The sequence below is a fragment of the Bufo gargarizans genome, chromosome 10 (assembly GCF_014858855.1).
Source record: "Bufo gargarizans isolate SCDJY-AF-19 chromosome 10, ASM1485885v1, whole genome shotgun sequence".
Lineage (NCBI taxonomy): Eukaryota > Metazoa > Chordata > Amphibia > Anura > Bufonidae > Bufo > Bufo gargarizans.
Window position 1 is genome coordinate 126301394 of NC_058089.1, and position 15058 is coordinate 126316451.

Here is a 15058-nt window from a genome sequence, read left to right on the forward strand (position 1 = left end):
CACTACCTTGCCCCCAGTCTCTATCTGCACTATCTTCCCCTCCTATAATGTAATTTCCTTCCCCCCTAGTCCCTAGTTTAAACACTCCTCCAACCTTCTAGCCATCTTTCTCCCCAGCACAGCTGCCCCTTCCCCATTGAGGTGCAGCCCGTCCCTACGATAGAGCCTGTAGCTGACAGAGAAGTTGGCCCAGTTCTCCAGGAACCCAAACCCCTCCTTCCTACACCAGTTCTTGAGCCACTTGTTAATCTCCATAATCTCCCGCTGCCTTTCTTGTGTGGCCCGTGGTACAGGTAGTATTTAGGAAAATACTACCTTTGAGGTCCTTGCCCTAAGCTTTTGACCTAAATCCCTGAAATCATTTTTAAGGACTCCCCACCTACCCCTACCAGTAATCTGTCAACCCTATTCGCGATGTGTCAAACTCTAGCGCCAGGAAGACAGCACACTGTTCGGCGATCACGGTCTTTGTGACAGATATCCCTATCTGTTCCCCTAATAATTGAGTCTCCCACTACCAGCACCTGTCTGGCCTGCCCTGCTCTCCTGGTCCCCTGCTTACCGGAGCTGACATTCCCCTGACTGGCAGAGGAAGTGTCCGGCTGCGGCGGTGCTATCCCTGGACTGACATCCCCCTCATCTGCCAAATGTGCAAACTTGTTGGGGTGTGTCAGATCAGGGCTAGCCTCCCTGGCACTCTTCCCTCTACCCCGCTTTTTAACTGTTACCCAGCTAGCTACCTCACTTTCCTCAGCCTCCTCTCTGTCACCCTCCCCCTCATCTACCCCAAAGAGTGCTTGCTCGGTGAGAAGCAAACTCTTTTGCAAATTGTCAATGCCTCTCAGTGTTGCAACTTGCCCGTTTAGAGACTCGATATATAAAATATAAAGTATTTTGCAAAAAAAAGGGTGTTTTTTTTTTACTAACAGCATATGAAAGCTGTATATAAAGCTTGAATTTCACACGTGCAGATGCAGCAAGGGCTGTAAATAGTGTATTTTTCCCAAAAAGGGTGTTTTTAAAAACCCAGAAAATTATAGCTGTATTTCTAGCTTAAAATGCACACTGATTAATCCTGCAAAGGCACCAGATGTAGGATATTGGCAAAAATGGGTGTTTTTTTAAAGCCAGATTATTATTACAGTATTTCGAGCTTGAATTTGAATGTCACAAAAGCACAGATGCAGTGCTGGTGCACTGAGCTTGCATAAAATAGCCGCCGCTGCCCACCTAACTAACAGACAGATAAAGTTATTTTTCTCTGTCACTGGGCTCAGGGCAGGTTAAAAAGATTGTGCACTGCATCCACACAACTAAATCTATGTAGATCGCTCAGTTCAATTGGAGTTCTGATAACAGATTCTGTGCTATTCTCTCCCTCACAGCAGCAGCAGCATCATCCTCTCCTTACAATAAGCACAGCAGAGTGACGTGCAGCGCTACGTGACTACAGCTCATATAGAGGCTGGGTCACGTACTGCACTGGACAATCACAGCCATGCCATTAGTAGGCATGGCTGTGATGGCTTCTAAGGTCACACAGTTAAACGCTTGTTGATTGGCTGCTCTGCAGCCTTTCAAAAAGCGCTAAGAAATCGCCGAACCCCGAACCCGAACCTTTACTGAAATGTACGGGTTCGGGTCCTGGGTCCAAATATCCTAAAGTTCGGCACGAACCCGAACTTTACAGTTCGGGTTCGCTCAACACTACTGTCAACGCATAAGTCACGGTAAGCCCAACACTCACCTAGGGACGACTGCCTTAATGGTGGGTTCACATTAGCGTTAGGGATTCCATTTGGGCTTATAACAGGGTTATAACGGAATATAACAGAATCCATAAGGCGGAAGGGTGGAACAGTTTTGCTGCCTATAGACTTGCATTATGACAGAATGCAAAACGGACGCCTTTAAAAAGCATTCCGTTTTGCTCCGTCCTAATAGAAGTCTATGGGAAAACATAACTGATCTGCCTGGTTCCCGTTATGCAAGACGGAAAGCAAAGTCCTGTCGACAGGATTTTGCTTTTTTCATCTTGCATAACGGGACCCAAACAGATCCGTTATGTTTTCACATAGACTTCTATTAGGACTGAGCAAAAAGGCTTCCGTTTTGCATTTTATCCTATGGATTCCGTTATGTTCCGTTATAACCCTGTTATAAAGCCATAATGGAATCCCTAACGCTAGTGTGAACCCACCCTAAGAAGGCATCTGGCCTCCTATCACCGAGCCCAGTTGGAGCAACACCATCAGAACCCACAAAGCTACACTTCCGGCACTCCCCATCCTGCCTCTACTCCTTGTCATTCTCCTCTCTCCTCCCATTTGTCCTCCACTACACTTTCCACTGTGCCGTCATCACATTTATCTGGCAAAAGGCAGGCTTCTGTGGCCCAAATGTTCGAGCGTAAAAAGTTGATGATGCCGGATAACCCTCTTGCCCAATGGCTTGTTGGAACTGCTAGCCGCCAACTACTGCCATATAAACTGGTGGATTCTGAGGCCTTTAGAAAATTTGTGGCCATTGGCACACCACAATGGAAGGTACCCGGATGGAAACATTTCTCCCAGAAGGTAATCCCAGAGCAAGTGAATCTATCTCTGGCACACAGTATCGGTGCCAAGATACATCTGACCACAGACTCTAGACAGGGTCTAGAAAACACGGGCAGGGAAGGTACATAAATTTTACTGCCAACTGGGTGGGGTGAACCTTCTGATGGCTGTCAAGCATGCAACCCGTGGCACCCATGTGGATTTGGTGTTACCGCCATAGATTGCATGCAGGCCTGCCTCTTCTTCTCCTCCTCCTCCTCCATCCTCCGTCTCCTCCTCGGCTGATTCCTCCTTTTCCACTGCTAACGCCTCTTCTGCTGTACCCCCCTAGCTCCCCAGTGTCATGGTCTTACCTTCTTGCCGTCCTCCTTCGTTTGACATGTGCTGGCGGCCATCTTGGTTTCTGGGGTTCTTGTAGCCTCCCACCCTGCGGCTTCTCCTTCCCACTGGGAGGAGCTGGATGCCTAGCTCATATATATAGGAGGTCTGTGGCTTCAGTTCCTTGCTTGGTCCTCCTGTGTTCACATGCTTCTAAGACTGCTGCTGCTTCTGGTTCCTGATCCTGGCCTCGTCTGACTACCCCGCTGGTTCCTGATCCTGGCTTCGTCTGACTACCCTGCTGGTTCCTGATCCAGGCTTCGTCTGACTACCCTTCTGGTTCCTGACCTCTGGCTACGCAAGACCCTGTTTTGGTTTAGCCATCCGTTTGGACTTTTGCTTACAGCTTGATTTCAATAAAGCCTTCTTATTTCCACTTATCTCTTGTTGTACGTCTGGTTCATGGTTCCATGACATTAGGACCAAGCCATGAATTCTGACGGTACAGGGCCATCCTCGCTACCTACGCTGGTTGCCAGACTTGATCAGCAGGATCACCTGTTGGGTCGGTTCGCTGTGGCGTTGCAAACCCTGCTTGAACGCACGGCTCATTCCGTTGCCGTTGGGTCGGTTGTCGCTCCTGGGCCCGCTCCTACTGCCGCTCCGGTTGTTGCGCCAGAGTCTACCCTGACACCTGTTGCTGCGCCTGCGGTGTCTCGGGGTATGACCGGTTCTGCCCCCCTTCCACAGCGCTTTGGGGGAGAGCCAACTCAGTGCCGAGGTTTCCTTAACCAGGTGGGCATTTATTTCGAGTTGCTGCCACATGCCTTTCCTACTGAGAGATCAAAGGTGGGCTTCTTGATCTCGCTGCTCTCGGACAAGGCCTTGGCCTGGGCCAGCTCTTTATGGGAGAACAACAATCCGGTGGTTGCCGAGTTTTCCGGTTTTGTTTCTCTTTGGAAGGTATTCGATGTGCCGGCTCGTGCTGCCTCTGCTGCGAAGCTCCTTATGTCCATCAGACAGGGTTCACGATCCGTAGCTGAATACGCCATTGAGTTTAGTACCCTGGCAGCAGAGGTGGGCTGGAATAATGAGGCTCTGGTCGCTGCTTTCTCTCATGGTCTCTCGGATGCCTTGAAGTATGAGGTTGCAGCTAAGGACCTACCAGTGGAGCTCGAGTCTCTTATTTCTTTCCTGATTTTGATTGACACCATACTCAGGGAGAGACCTTCCTTTAAGGAGAGCCTGCGGAGGTCTTCTAACAGATTGGCGCCTACGTTTGCTGTCCCACCCGTGCCTCCCTCTCCTCCCACGCCTCCTGGGGATGACTTGTCTGGGGGTGAACCCATGCAGCTGGGGTTTGCTCGCCTGTCCGAGGGGGAGAGGGTACTCTGGAGACGCGAGGGCCGATGCATGTACTGTGGTCTCGGTGGGCATTTTCGGTTGGCATGTCCGAACCGTCCGGGAAACGCTCGCACCTGAGATCCTGTTGGGGGCAGATCTTGGGTGGAGTCTCCTCGTCCCCGGTTTCCCGTGTTGACAAACCACTGATCACTGTTGTCCTCTCCTGGGTCGGGGGCTCGGTGACGACCCAGGCGTTGGTGGACTCTGGTGCTGGTGGTTTGTTCATTGATAGTGTGTTCGCTGCCGCCAATTCCATTCCTCTGCAGCCTCGAGGTTCCCTACTGGCTCTTGAGGCGATAGACGGCAGACCCCTTCTGCCGCCACACGTGACTCATGAGACCCTTCCAGTGGGGATAGCCATTGGTGCCGTTCACAGAGAGTCGGTCTGTCTCCAGGTTATTTCGTCTCCACACTACTCGGTGGTCTTGGGGTACCCCTGGCTCCAGAAGCATAATCCGACTTTCGATTGGAGATCGGCCGAGATCCTCTCGTGGTCACCGCAGTGTGGGGCTAGTTGCATCCATGGGCCTGTCAAGTTGCTGTGTACTTCCTCAGACTCTCTGTTGCCTCCTGAATACGAAGAGTACCGGGATGTATTCGATAAGGTGCGCGTGGTTGCCCTACCTCCGCACCGCCCATACGATTGTGCCATAGAGTTACAATCTGGTGCCGTTCCTCCTCGTGGCAAAGTCTATCCACTGTCGGTAGCGGAGAATGAGGCCATGGAGGAGTACGTGAGGGAGGCGCTTTCACGCGGACACATTCGCAAATCCTCGTCCCCGGCAGGGGCTGGATTTTTCTTTGTGAAAAAGAAGGGCGGTGAGTTGAGGCCTTGCATCGATTACAGGGGTCTCAATCGCATCACGATCAAGAACGCTTACCCGATACCCTTGATTTCCGAGCTGTTCGATCGCCTCAAAGGGGCCACGGTCTTTACCAAACTCGACCTGAGGGCGGCATATAACCTGGTAAGGATCAAGGCGGGCGATGAGTGGAAGACCGCGTTTAACACCAGGACCGGTCATTATGAATCCTTGGTTATGCCCTTTGGGTTGTGCAATGCGCCCGCAGTCTTCCAGGAATTCATCAACGATGTTTTCCGTGACCTGTTGCAGCAGTGTGTGGTGGTCTATTTGGATGACATCTTGGTATATTCTGAATCCACGGAGGCCCACATTATGGATGTCAGACGAGTGTTGCAACGGTTACGAGAGAACAAGCTGTTCGGTAAGCTTGAGAAATGTGAATTTCACCGATCCCAGGTAACCTTCTTAGGTTACTCATTTCCGCTGAGGGGTTCTCCATGGATCCTGAGAAGGTTTCGGCTGTCTTACAGTGGCCCCAGCCCAGTGGTCTCCGTGCCCTGCAGCGCTTTTTGGGCTTCGCCAATTATTATCGGAAGTTCATCAGGGACTTTTCTATGCTAGCCAAGCCTCTCACGGATCTGACCAGGAAGGGCAGTAATTTCCAGGTCTGGCCGCTCGAGGCCATCCGAGCTTTTGAGGCTCTAAAGTCCGCCTTTGTGTCGGCTCCGATTCTGTCGCATCCCAACCCTGGGTTGCCCTTTGTCCTCGAGGTGGACGCGTCTGAGACGGGAGTAGGCGCCCTTCTGTCTCAGCGTAGAACACCAGAGGGTCCTCTGCTTCCTTGTGGGTTTTACTCCCGGAAACTGTCTTCCGTGGAGTGCAACTATCAGATTGGTGACAGGGAGTTATTGGCCATCGTGCAGGCCCTTAAAGAATAGAGGCACTTGCTCGAGGGTTCGGTGGTTCCGGTTCTCATCCTGACGGACCACAAGAATCTGACCTACCTTTCTGAGGCCAAGAGATTGACACCACGTCAGGCCAGATGGGCTCTGTTCTTGTCACGTTTTAATTACGTGGTCTCCTACCTACCCGGTTCCAAGAACATCAGAGCGGATGCCTTATCACGGCAGTACTCCGAGCTGTCCGGGGAGGAGTCGATTCCGACTTCGGTCATACCTCCGAATCAGATCCTGGCCGCCATTCGCACCAGCCTGACCTCTCCCCTGGGTGAGCAGATTTTGGCGGCTCAATCTGGTGCTCCCTCTGGGAGACCCAACGGCAGATGTTTTGTGCCTGAGGAGTTGCGCACTCGGTTGTTGCGAACCTACCATAACTCCAAGGCCGCGGGGCATCCTGGAAAGAATCAGCTGTCCTGGGCTGTTTCACGTCTGTTCTGGTGGCCTTCTCTACGTTCCGACATCGCCGCATATGTAGCGGCATGCTCCGTTTGTGCCCAGAGTAAGTCCCCTCGGCACCTTCCGTTGGGCCTTTTGCAACCCATAGCCACCGGGGAGCGCCCATGGTCACACCTGGGGATGGATTTCATTGTGGACCTCCCTGCATCCCGAGGCCATACGGTCATTCTCATGATTGTGGATCGGTTTTCCAAAATGTGCCACTGTGTTCCTCTCAAGAAGTTACCCTCTGCACAAGAGTTGGCCACGATTTTCGCCAGGGAGGTCTTCCGGTTGCACGGTTTGCCCAAGGAGATTGTGTCGGATCGGGGGAGTCAGTTTGTGTCCAGGTTCTGGCGCGCCTTTTGTTCCCAGTTGGGGATTCACCTCTCTTTCTCCTCGGCCTACCACCCTCAGTCCAATGGGGCTGCAGAATGATCCAATCAGGCCTTGGAGCAATTCCTTCGTTGCTATGTCTCCGATCACCAAGACAATTGGGTTGACCTCCTGCCTTGGGCTGAGTTTGCCAGGAACACGGCGGTGAACTCTTCCTCTGGGACGTCTCCCTTCATGGCCAATTATGGGTTCCAACCTGCCGTGTTACCGGAGGTATTCTCTCCCCAGGATATTCCGGCTGTGGAGGATCACCTTTCCGTCCTACGTGCTTCTTGGGTACAGATCCAGAGGTCCCTTGAGGTCTCTGCGCAGCGCCAGAGACTCCAGGCTGATCGCAGACGAGCGCCCGCTCCTTCCTACCTGGTCGGAGACCGTGTATGGTTGTCCACCCGCAACCTCAACCTTCGAGTGCCCACTCCCAAGTTGGCGCCTCGCTTTGTTGGTCCCTTCCGAGTGCTTTGCAGGGTAAACCCGGTAGCCTATGCCCTTGCGCTTCCTCCTGGCATGCGGATCTCCAACGTGTTTCATGTCTCCCTGTTGAAGCCATTGGTGTGTAATCGTTTCACTTCCTCGGTTCCTCGGCCTCGTCCGGTCCAAGTGGGCAATCGTGAGGAGTATGAGGTGAGCAATATCCTGGACTCACGCCTGGTCCGCGGTCGGTTGCAGTTTTTGGTCCATTGGCGTGGTTATGGTCCAGAGGAGCGTTCCTGGGTTCCCTCCGCAGATGTCCATGCTCCTGCTTTGCTCCGAGCCTTCCACGCACGCTTCCCTCAGAAACCGTTCCTTACTCCGCGGAGGAGGGGCCCTTGAGGGGGAGGTACTGTCATGGTCTTACCTTCTTGCCGTCCTCCTTCGTTTGACATGTGCTGGCGGCCATCTTGGTTTCTGGGGTTCTTGTAGCCTCCCACCCTGCGGCTTCTCCTTCCCACTGGGAGGAGCTGGATGCCTAGCTCATATATATAGGAGGTCTGTGGCTTCAGTTCCTTGCTTGGTCCTCCTGTGTTCACATGCTTCTAAGACTGCTGCTGCTTCTGGTTCCTGATCCTGGCCTCGTCTGACTACCCCGCTGGTTCCTGATCCTGGCTTCGTCTGACTACCCTGCTGGTTCCTTATCCAGGCTTCGTCTGACTACCCTTCTGGTTCCTGACCTCTGGCTACGCAAGACCCTGCTTCGGTTTAGCCATCCGTTTGGACTTTTGCTTACAGCTTGATTTCAATAAAGCCTTCTTATTTCCACTTATCTCTTGTTGTACGTCTGGTTCATGGTTCCATGACACCCAGAACCTATTTGACGTGCCAGGTGAGACGTAGCCATGCTGTGCTTTGCCTGTTGTGCCTGAAAGCCAAGAGCCACACTAATCCTGCACTCCTTTCAGCTCTGGGGTCACAGGCCAGTGGATAACCCCGCTCAATTTGACAGTTGGTAAAGGGGTGTGCGACAATGGTGCCAATCTGCTGAGCACGCTGAAACAGGGCAAAATGACACATGGGTTGCATTTCCAGGCCTTGCATGGCACATGTCCTGAAATTAGTGGTGCAGCGATTTGTTGCCAAATACCCTGGGTCCAGGATGTTATGCGGCAGGCCAGGAAAATCTCTGGGTACAGGGTACAAATCACAGGGTACAACCTGTTATAAAACGTAGCCTTTAATCTAATTTACACATAAAATAACAAACTCCCACAGACAAATATAGAAAAAGAACAAAAAAGAAAAGAAATCACCATGACGACATGAGGGATAATACTGTAAATCTCAATGGCATGAGTCAATGATAGACAGGGTAGACAGTCATGGATTCTGGTCTGTCCCTGTGTCTAGCCCTAGACTCAGCACCCCGCCTATAAACGAATAGCCGCCCTGACAAGGACGATCCCGTGTTCTGGAACCTCCTAGTGGGTCCTGAATTGACCCTAAGATGTTGGTGAGTCCCTGGATGGGGGCCTACTCTAAGTACACAGAAAAAGAAAAAAAAAGGAGAAAGGATATAAATTACAGTATAAAGAGCAATGGACCACCCACACTCATGGATGCTGCGTCTGTGGGTGGAAAACTGCTTGAAATGTTACGTCATGGACGGTACAGAGACAACCACATGTGTGATTATCTATAAATATATATATCATCAAGTGAAAAGATATTAATTAATGTGTGACATTCATTATACATATAAACTACCTGTGGTTATCACTCCCTCTGACGGGATATTGTCTTAGCTGTGAATTTTTTCGTGAAATTCTCTGGCCATTTTAGAAGATCTTACACGGCCATGGATCGCCTTCCTGACGTTCAGCGACGACATCACTTGCCCATCAGACATCTGATTTGTGACTGCCCGACATGCTGGAACTCCACCTTGTATATGCTTGATAGGCTTGATAGGCTGCTCCAGCAGAAACGTGCTGTTAACGACTACCTATACGAACTCTGCGGCAGGACAGGTTCTGGGGAGCTTGTTTTTTTTCACCACGCCAGTGGCTGCTCATGCGAGACGCATGTAGACTTCTGCGGCCACCAAACTAGTCAGTCGCAGCCAGGGCGCCATCAGTGACATCATACCTTATGCCTTCTTTCTGAAGCATGCATTGCATTGTGCAATTAATCAAGCCGTCAAGGAGCAGGAGCAGGAAGATGAGGAAGTCGCAATGCTAAATGAATTCCCAGGGGGGACTACTCCATCTGAGACAAGTCTGAAGAGGAGTCAGAGAAAGATGGTGTCTGGAGAAAGGAGGAGGAGGAGGAGGAGCAAGAAGAGCAGGCTTTAAACTTTTCTGTGTTCCCTGGTGTTGTCCGTGGATGGGGGGAGGAGACATAGGATGGCATTCTCCTGGGTGATGAGCAGGCCAGGCCGCTCCACCGCTTACAATTTAGTGCAAATGGGTGCCTTAATGCTCCAGTGTTTGAAGAGGGACCCCCGTATAAAAAGCATAAAGGGCAAGGACCAGTACTGGGTGGCAACGTACTTAACCCCCAGTACAAACATAAAATGGTGGACATGTTACCAGAATCACAGAGGGCTATCAGAATGCAGCATTTCCAGGCCTTGCTTCGAGAGATGCTGCATTCTGCTTTTGCGATTTTGAGGGTGTTTGAAGATGTGTTTGTCACTTCGAATATGAGATCATTCTTGCAACCAACCAATCGACAGCCACTCTCCGGATCCAGCCTCAGGGAATGCCTAGACCGACTTGTGTCCGACTACATAAGGTTAACAGCCGATGTTGATGCTCTAAGAAGCGGGAAACTTCTTGACTACTGTGTGTGCAGGCTTAACCTGTTGCCAGAGCTGACACAATTTGCCATGGAACTCTTGGCTTGCCCCTCGTCGAGTGTCCTGTCCAAAAGGACGCTCAGTGCAGCAGGGGGGATTGTGACCGATAAGCGCACTCGCCTAGGTCACAACAGAGTAGACTACCTCACATTTCTAAAAATGAATAAGGCATCGATCTCGGAGGAATTCAACACCTGTGACGACCAAGTTTTATTTGAATTTCACCTATTACCATTGTTTGTTTTTTTCAAGAGGGGGGATTTTGTTAGCAATGTTTTCAATCCAATTTTATATTTTTTGTTCTTTTAAACATACTGCATGTATTTCATGTATTTGTAGTGGCCTGCAGTAAACTTGATATCCAATGACCGTCTTATATACCTCCAGCCACATAATTACTTGATCTTTTCTGCATGATGAATGCATAATTTGGGGGTCCTTTAATGTAACTGGCCAACAGTAAAATTGATATATGGTGACCGCGTAATTACCTCCAGCCACATAATCACTTGATGTTTTCTGTCCAGTGAATTAATAATTTTTGGGGCCTGTAATCCACTGGCCTGCAGTAAAATTGATATCCATTGACCATCTAATATACCTCCAGCCACATAATCACTTGTTCTTTTCTGTACGGTAAATGAATAATTTTTGAGGCCTGTAGTCCAGTGGCCTGCAATAAATTTGATATCCAATGACCATCTAATATACCTTCAGCCACAAAATCTCTTGATGTTTTCTGTCAGGTGCATGCATAATGTTTGGGGCGTATACTCCCGTGGCCTAAGAAAAAAAATTTCTAGGCTCCAGCAGGGCACATTTTTGAGAGTTTCCCTTTAAGATGCATAAAAATGGCCCCTGATTAAAATACTTTTTTTTTGTGGGAATTTTTGCCATTGATCCCCCTATGGCATGTCACTGTCCATGTTGTGGGACTATTTTTGTATTTCTAGTAAGTATTTGGTGGCTGCAAATATGACCTTAAAATTTTTCACGTTCAACTGCCATTAAAGTGAATGGGGCCTGTTGCGAACTTGCGGTTCGCAAACATTTGATCGCGTTCGCAAATCGTCCCGGCCGATGTTCACCCATCACTACCTCTGGCTACTCCTGCACCTCCTCTCCTGTCACCTGTGTAGAAAAAACACCAATTTTGCTACACATTGTTGAGGTTCAATGTCCTCCTCCTACTACTACAGTTCAGCCCCCACAAGGCTCATGGGGCCGTGAGATCTAGGCACCACGTCTCCAGTCCCCTGACCAACCAGATTTACCAGCATCTGTATCAGGACATGTTGTTCATCCTGTGGCCCTGGCGACTGACAAATAACTTGGCCTTCTCAAACGGCCTGAGCAAATGGCCGGTGTCACCCATGAGCTGCCACTGGCTGTCATTGAAGTTACACAGGGGAGTACTCCTGACTTCTTGGAACATCAAGAAATCATTTATGGCCATTCTCTGTTCGTATAGTCGGTCCAACATACGGAGGGTGGAATTCCAATGAGTATTTAGGATGTTTTGCAGATGGGTAGAAGACTTCAGGAACCGCTTGACAACCATAATGAACACATGTGCCATGCAGGGCGCATGTCTCAGCCTTCCTTGACGCAGCGCCAACACCATGTTCTTCCCATTGTGTGTCACCATGGTCCCGATTTTGAGTTGTCGTGGAGAAAGACAGGATTCAATTTCTTGATGAAGGACACAGATAAGTTCCTCCTCTGTGTGACTCTGTTCACACAGTGTCACGGTGAGGAGTGGGTGAAACCCCCCACCGTACAATGTCAGATATTAAGAAAGCCACTAGGCCTGGAAGATAGGATAAAGGAGCAGGTCACCTCCTATCGCCACCCTCATTATATCCCTGACCTCCTAACCGCATGAGCAAACCCAGATGGTAGGAGGGCTCATGCACCGGGACCTGGGCTATAACTAGCCCTGATGATCCCTGGTAGTAAGGTCTGGGCAAGGAGACGACCGGTTTATCCACAACACGGATGAACCGGAGTCTCACACAGGCCTAGCAACTGGGAATGCACAGCTACTGGATCAGCAGGTAAGAGCCAAGAACAAAAAGCACTTACCTGCTGCAGCAACAATGACGGCTGGACCCCATGAAATAGTACTTGAACCCTAATACCTAACAGGACACAGCACAAACCCCAGGGACCCCCTTTCGGAGGTGCAGACAAACATGAGAACATCTAGCATCCATGCCAGACAGAATACACCAAACACTGACCAGACACAGAACAACAACTAGACGTACAACAACCCTAGAACATATACCCACACCAAATATAACAGGTAAGGTAGGGAAAATGGAGGAGAAATCATCACTGAAGACCACAATGTCCCATAAGGTGACCCTCAAGGACTGGGCAGATGAAATAGCACTGAAGACACACTAAACACAAGCTCACAGCTCAGAACACCCAGCTCCACCTTACACACCTCTTAACCCCATGCTTAACAGAATGTGAAGGAAGACAGCCTTAAAGGGGAAATGCACATGCATGCAATACAACAACACGTTGCCGCTGGCAACCACCATGCACAGCGAAAGTGTCACTGCAAATTACCACCAAGCTGTGACACTCCCTCCCCTCAAAACCCTACCCAAAACATAACGGGAAAAAATAAGTGCAGATTCGTTGTCAGCACATCTCTCAAAACTGCCGCTAGCACGCCAGGACCACTAACTAGGCCCCTGGCAGCCATCCAACAAGCAGTCAGGAGAAACCTTACTAAACTCTGCATCCATCACAGACACAGTTCACCCTCTGGGCAGCTGCCAGTAAGCATTCCCCAACCAGCACACAGCCAGTACACCAAAGGAATGCTGCCAGCAACCAGTCCAAGAGCATGAAACCACTGAAAACAGACGAGAGGACACACCAACACAAGCAACGGTATGCCAACAATGGCAACACCTGTTACTAAGCACCGCGCCGTTAGCAGTTACTCCCCTTTCACCCTTCCTCTGGAGGATAAGCATGTGCACCAGAAAATGGCAGGCGACACATGCTGAGCCCTCTTCCGAAGGCAAAAAACAGAGTGGCCTTCATGGGATATGCTGTCACGGTGAGGAGTGGTGGAAACACCCCACTGTACAATGTCAGATATTAAGAAAGCCACTTGGCCTGGAAGCTAGGATAAGGGAGCAGGCCACCTCCTATTGCACCCCTAATCCTCTCCCTAACTCCTGACCGTTTGACCTGGATGGTACGACGGCTCATACCCAGTAAACCTAGGACCCTGAGTCACCCTGATAATCCCTCAAATAAAAAAAGGGTAGAGACGACCTGTTCATCCCAGACACGGATGAACAGGAGTCTCCACCAGCCTAGCTGCAAGAAAAAAGAGGAGACATAAGGAAGACATCGCTGGAGACATCAATGTCCCATAAGGTGGCCCTGAAGGACTGGGAAGATGGAATAGCGTCCAGGTCTTGCCTATTTCTGAATAAACCCCTTTTGGGCGCCAGTAGTGGTTGATTGATAATGGTGGTTTAGCAAGTTAAGTGTGTAGTAGGTTTTTTGCATCAGCGTTATAATTTAAAAAAGGGGAGTGAAGGTAAAGGGATGTGTATAGAGATATTAATTTGTAGGAAAAAAGTGTATATATATATATACACACACACACATATGTAAAAGATCTGCATTAAAGATCAAATGATTGTGTACATATATAAATATATAAATTCTGCTGAAGGGATAAAAAGGATAAAAATTGTACACATAGGTGGGATCACTGCATACCGTCTCGAGTGCCTGAGAGACCGTGTTCTGCATTATCGTACACAATGTAGTGTGGTACAGTTTAGGCGAATCAATAGGTAAAAACAATATTTGTTTAAAAAGGATACCAACACATATATTAATGTGGTATTGTGGGTAAATTACTCACTTCACGAGGGGGGCCTGTAAACCGAGTACCTCCCCAGCCTGGATCACTTCTAGAGTTTTAACGGATGAAGGCAGCCAATCACACGGGTGCTTCTCTTCAAAGGTCTTTATTGCATGTACATAATATGCGGCTCAACGCATTTCGGGACAGGCACATCCCTTCATCAAGAGCAATTGCTCCTGATCCAGGCTGGGGGGGGGTACTCGGTTTACAGGTGTATTATGCTTATCCTGGTAAACCGCCCCCTCGTGAAGTGAGTAATTTACCCACGATACCACATTAATAGTTATTGGCATCCTTTTAAACAAATATTGTTTTTACCTATTGATTCGCCTAAACTGTACCACACTACATTGTGTACGATACTGCAGAACACGGTCTCTCAGGCACTTGAGACGGTATGCAGTGATCCCACCTATGTGTACAATGTTTATCCTTTTTATCCTTTCAGCAGAGGCTGACATTGTCTCAGGACCAACAGCCTGACAATTTGAACACAGAAGCGGTGTCAACTGGCCAAGTTGCTGGTGTGGCTGTCCACGTCTTCTTGGATTGCCGGCCCCTTCTCCTCTCTGCTGCGGAGAGGAGAAGGGGCCGGCAATCCAAGAACACATGGGACGCCACGTGGGACGCCGACACCTGTAAGGCAAAGATATACACCGAAGATACCGCGATTTACTTCTGCCTTGAATAGCCAAATATTTCCGGTCATACACAAGTCGATGCAATGTAACCACTGACCCCTCATACCCCTCCCCAACCTTTGGTAATGTTGATTGAGAACTGTCCTATTAAAGGGAAAGGAGTATTACGCATACTGTGAATAGACTTTAAGTTGGATACGGGATATAATTATTGAGACCTAAGTACAATCCATACTGTGTTGTGACCATTAACCCTATATGGGCCGAATCTAGACATTCTCATCAATTGCTTTGAAGAATTACCTATATGGATTACACTGGATGATGGATGACATTGCCAAACGCTACTTGCGTACT